Here is a 6275-nt window from a genome sequence, read left to right on the forward strand (position 1 = left end):
ATATTAATTTAATATTTCCTTTCATCCCCTGTTATGAATATAATTCATAACAATAAAATAAATAAAATAAATATAAATATTAAATAATTAAATATTAATTAGGTTAAATAGTCATTAAGTTAGGTGAAAAGGTATGTCTAAAAGACATGCCCATTCACGAAAGGTCACCTGCTGAGGTATAAAAGCAGGGCATCATTGTAACATTGATCACTTGTACATTTTTATATATAATAAATTATTATTATAAAATACCTCTTGTGTATTTTTACATTTAAGCCTACAAGCTATCAATTTTCTTGCTTCAGCCATAGTTTTTATGCTACAGTGGTATCAGAACCATGGCACACAATATAATCATGCGGGTCTTTGAACGTTGTTTGCCACACAATGTGCCATTACGTTCACGTCCTGAATGCGTTGAGAAGTTTAGTAAAATTCAAGAAGCATTTCAGCGTTTAGAAAAATCATATGCAGAAGTTAAAGCATGTCGAAAGGAAATCGATAATAGGGAAGATGATAGCGACCATGGAGAAATGGGACAAGGGGAAGCAAAAGAAGAAGATTTTGATTAGAATGATGATAATGAACAAGAAGATGTGATAGATAATGATGAAAATGAAAAGGATATCAAACAAGAAGATGTGATAGATAATGATGAAAATGAAAACGATATCAATCAAGATGATGATTCAAATGAAGAAGATGTCAATGAGGAACTGCCATCGATGGCTCTTGAGAAAAATCAGGCTCTTGAAGATGTGGAGAATATGAATACCATCGATAAAAAAGGGATGGTGGGTAAAGGCAGTTCAATTATTACTGCAACTAGTGTGATTGTTGGTGTAAGTGACATTCGGAGTCATCCACAGTTAGGTATTGATCTTAACGTGCCTTATGAAGTAGTGGAAGATGGTTTTATGACTTGTTTTTCCTCTCAAATTTCTGCACGTGTGACATGTTCAAAGCTTGCTACTGTAAGTGACCATAATTTTGTGCTTTCATCAAGGGAATCGTCTGCTTGCAAATATGTGTGGATGGGCAACATTCCACTGCAAGTTCATTTGCATGATTCCAAAGTTACAACAGTTCCTGTCCCCCCACCTCTTCTGGTCTGGGTTCCTCATAATGGATACTGTCCTCTTCTTAATTCTGTCATAAAACCTCATTTTCAAAGTTCCTTGCCTCCTAGAACATACATAGTATGGTTTCACTACAAAGGCTTACCTTTGAAATGGTACATTCCAACTGGAGTCTTGTTTGATCTTCTTTGTGTAGAGCCGGAAAGGCCATGGAATATAGAAGTTTACTTTAGAGGGTATCTAGCAGATATATTAAGCCCATGTGAGGGTGAAGACAACGTGAAATGGAGTTTTATTAATTCACTAAAAGAGGCATCCTTCATAATGAACGGAAGCACAAGGAATATAATGAACATGTCAAAACCAGATCAAATAGAGCTATGGCGATGCGTTGCAAAAGGTGACATGGATGGGTATAATCGATTTTTTGCACGACTTAGGTCAGGACCTGTTGTTGAGGATGGTGCTTCTGGAACAAATTTTGGTAAAGGGTTATCAAATCGGCGGAACCATGGTGAAAGTGACAGTGTTGAAACAAGTAGAACTGGAAAGATCCCACTTCGGTTGTATTTACGTCATCTAAAAGAAGTTCGAGATGATCTTGCTGATGCATTGTCAGTGGACTGTTGGGATGAGATAACTTATATCAACAAGGCTATAGAAATTCCAAAAGATGAAGGTTCAACTTTTACTCTAGGTGTTGCACTGGCAAGTGTGCTCATTGAACTTTTTCCAAAACATTTTCTAGGCAAAGAGAGCAAGAGATCTGCTAATTCCAATGGCAAGTGCACAAAATCTATATTGGAGGATGATAAGAAATGAAGAGGTTTTGTTGTCACGTCGCAAGTGGAAAGTGAAAATACATTGCTTTCTTCAAATCAGGTTGATTCAAAAATGGACGATGATCATGTTGTTTATGGTGGAGACATTTCGAAGGAATATGTTGAAGGTGAGTCAATGGACCATGATCTCTATGAGGAACAAGATAATGACTCCCAACAACATCAAAACAATGTTGCAACAACGATAGAAGAAATGAAAAAACGGATAACTGAATTAGAAGAAGAGGCGAATGCCATCAAGGAAATGCAAGCTAAAGTTGAGAGCGAGATGGGTTTAAATTCAAGCTCTACCCAAAGTGAGCCAACCAGGGAGGATGCCGATTCGTGCTCGGTATTTGTTAGCAATGTTGATTACTCTTGCACCCTTGAAGATCTGCGACTCCATTTTTTGGCTTGTGGAACAGTTAATAGAATTACAATCAAGTCCGACAAATATGGGCATCCAAAAGGGTTTGCTTACGTTGAATTTTTGGAACCAAAGGCCGTTCCAAGAGCTTTGGCATTGAACGATTCTGAGTTACGTAACTGAAAACTTCAGTTGTATGTTGCAAGAAAAAAAAACTAGTGTTTCTGTTCAGGTAGCCGACAAATCCTTCCCTGTTATGTCTGTCGACTGCTCGTCCTTCTAGAACGATATATGTGGCCGAGAATGTAGCGCCTGGCAATGCTCCGTCGACTGCTCGTCCTTCTAGAACGGTATATGTTCCTCCTCCTCTGCGAAATAGCCCTTAAGTTTCGAATCCATCTTCTACAAACGTTGCTTCCACTGATTTTGGCTCCCTGCCTGACTCTGGTTCTGAGCGGATAGCCTGTCACGAATCCGTCAAATGGTGGATGAAGCGTCGTGACGGTTGTCGATTCGGTAATACATATTAAGTTATTATACATATAAAGTTATATAAATATAATATATATATATATATATATATATATATATATATATATATAATAAATATATATTATAACTTTATAATATATATATAGTTAAAAAAAATATTATTATTATTATTAAAAAATAAATAAATAAAATAAATAAATCCAAAGGAATATCACTCATTAGCTATAAAACGAGAGGATGGTCACGTTACATACATCGAGAAGACATACACTAAGTGAAGAAAATCCACAACATTAAAGCTTTGAGGACAAAGCTTCCGAAGGAAGAGGCTACGTTATGACTATAATTCATAACAATTAAATAAATAAAATAAATATAAATATTAAATAATTAAATATTAATTAGGCTAAATAGTCATTAATTTAGGTGAAAAGGCATGTCTAAAAGACATGCCCATTCACGAAAGGTCACCTGCTGAGGTATAAAAGCAAGGCATCATTGTAACGTTCAAATCATCTTACACAATTATATATTTATATCTATATATATATATATATATATATATATATATATTATTATTATTAAATACCTGTGTGTATTTTTACATTCAAGCCTACAAGCTATCAATTTTCTTGCTTCAACCATAGTTTTTATGCCACATCCCCACATTGTGCGGAGTGGTGGAACTTTCCCTTACCTCCACATAGACTTTACCTCTTCATAGGTTTTACCTCCGCACTTCCACATCATTTAAATTACACTCAAAGTTCTGCACCCTCCAAATTTCACTACTCATACTTAAATCCCTCCTTTTGAAACAACCTTCCTCACAACTTGTGCTCTGCACACCATACTCTTCCATGCTACTTCTTTACTTAATTTATTTTTCCATTCTTATGTGGAAGACTTCAAGGAAAATTTTAAGAACCCCCCCTAAATTTACATGTATAATAAATGGGCGAATCTCCATGGTATATAAGAAAAATGGAAGGCGATTTTATCAATAATATGATATGTATATATAATTTTTTGGCGAATCTCTCACAAGGCATGGCGAATATTTTACTCAATTATAAAATCTTGTGTTTATTGAATACACAAATGAAATCATTGCATTTCTTTAAAATATCTTTTGAAATCAAAATTACCGAAATTACATATCGATAACCTAGTGGGTGTAGGATAAAATTCACCTGTGCCATTCACAGAAAGCATGAGAAAAAACCTAATACTATATATAAAACCAAGAAAAATTCAAATTCATCACTTCTAGGGACCTCGTATCCACCCTACCAATACACAAGTATGTTCCTATTTGCAATTAGAAAAATTACCCAAATTACAATCTATTTACTCCACTTCTAGGGACCTCGTAACCACCCTGCCAATACACAAGTATGTTCCCGTTTGCAATTAGAAAAATTACCCAAATGACAATTTGTTTACTCCAGCATATGTTGGAAAGTTATAGAAGGATGACTAGTGCAATCAATCCATTCCTTTTAGCCCTGGATTTGTTTCAGTTTAAAACAAAAGTATACAAATATACTTGTCCAATGTCTATGCTTTAACCATTCACCTTAAAATGTTTTTACAATATAATTTCCTAAGTTTATTTAATATCTTCATTATCATAAAAACCAACCTATATCCATCTTAACTCCACATCTACCACTCTTAGGGGGATGAAATCTATTTATCCCTCTGAGCACTTGGTAGACCCAGAATTAAGATGGATCTAAGATAGAATTTCCCTTTTAAATAGTCTATGATCACATGAATACCATGGGTCAATACCATGGGTTATCATAAACCTGGAGCTTAAAAATTACTATTAGTAATTTATAAAAATTAATAGTTGATTTTTATTTTAACCAAGCTAAAATGTTTAACATACATTAAATTACAACATCCATTTTTACTCTTGATCAGATCAAATATTTTTTTACTCTATGCTAGTTTGCATATCACGATATTTGATACCTCTCGGGGGTTAGTAGATCCAGAGTAAAGATGGATCTATGCTGGTTTAATTCCCCCATTTAAATAGGCTACATTCCAAGTGAATACCATGGGTCAATACCATGTGCCATTTTGGTGAATACCATGGGTCAATGCCATGTGCCATTTTTATTTTTATTAATACTAATATTAGGGTTAATAATGTTTTTTTGCATGGTATTAATAACAATCTAGTCCATGGTATTTGTCCCATAGTATAAATATAAGGTGACTTATGGAGTAAATATAAAAAAATGTTTTATTCGTTTACCATACCTCTCGTTTATTTATATTTTTATTAATTTACCATACCATTCATAAATACAAGGTGACTTATGGAGTAAATATAAAAAAATGTTTTATTTGTTTACCATACCTCTCGCTTATTTATATTTTTATTAATTTACCATACCTCTTTTACAAATATGGTATTTGGCCCATAGGATTCACTTAAATAAAACCTCTTTCTTGAGCCTTCATAAATAGAACGAGGGTTATGGACTAAATATAAAAAGAGGTTTTATTTATTTACCATGCGTCTAGTTTATTTATATTTTTATTTATTTACCATACCTTTTGAGTAAGTATAAAAAGACGTTTTATTTATTTACCATACCTCCACTTTACTTATATTTTTATTTGTTTACACCCTTGCATGTATATAAGGTGACTTATGGAGTAAATATAAAAAATGCTTTATTTATTTACGATACCTCTCATTTATTTATATTTTTATTAATTTACCATACCTCTTTTATAAATATGGTATTTGGGCCTTTGGCCCATAGGATTCACTTAAATAAAACCTATTCTTGAAAATGGGCGAATGGATTCACTTAAATAAAACCTATTCTTGAAAATGGGCGAATGGAAGGTTGTAACTCCTAATTTCAAGGGCTAAATTTACCTTTTTTACCCTCTCCCTTAAAATAAGGTGGGCTATTTGAGGTGATTTGTAAAAATGTACTATGATACAAAATATTCCCCCACTAAAAATTTAAAACCCCTTAATTTCGCCAAAGGGCGAATATTCGCCCCTAAAATCACCCCTAGAAGACTTTCCAACCCATTTCCTACACAATCTGTTTTCCCATGAAGATTTACTCCCACAAGTTTTAGACTTAGTGATATTTCCAAGCAGAGAAGACATATCACACAGGACTATGAAAATTAATATGTACATACTCCATTGATGGAATTAATAAATCTTATTTCCAGGAAAAGAGAAATTAATATTTTACCTCATAAATATCAACTCCTCACCAATTCCTACCATGTAATTATAATAAATTTATGTCTAGACATATTTCCTCCCTTCACAATTAAATAACCCTAAAGCACCAAAAATATAGGGGAAATGGGAAAGTCTTCCACCAAAATAGGGACAGTGTCTTTACCAACTTGACATAAATACCTTTAAATTTTTTTCCACATGTGACATACATAAAATTTAATAAATTCTTATGATTATAAAATTAATGTGAATTTAAACCTAATTGTCTACTTTAGGCTCTA

General features: G+C 33.4%; 1 pseudogene; it reads left to right on the forward strand.

Moving 5' to 3' along the window:
- Positions 1–725: 725 nt before the first annotated feature.
- On the forward strand, positions 726–2450 carry LOC149227622 (uncharacterized; annotated as a pseudogene).
- The last annotated feature ends 3825 nt before the right edge of the window (positions 2451–6275 follow it).

Source organism: Pinus tabuliformis, chromosome J (assembly GCF_031772625.1).
Source record: "Pinus tabuliformis cultivar Carrire ecotype Pingquan chromosome J, CPIR1, whole genome shotgun sequence".
Lineage (NCBI taxonomy): Eukaryota > Viridiplantae > Streptophyta > Pinopsida > Pinales > Pinaceae > Pinus > Pinus tabuliformis.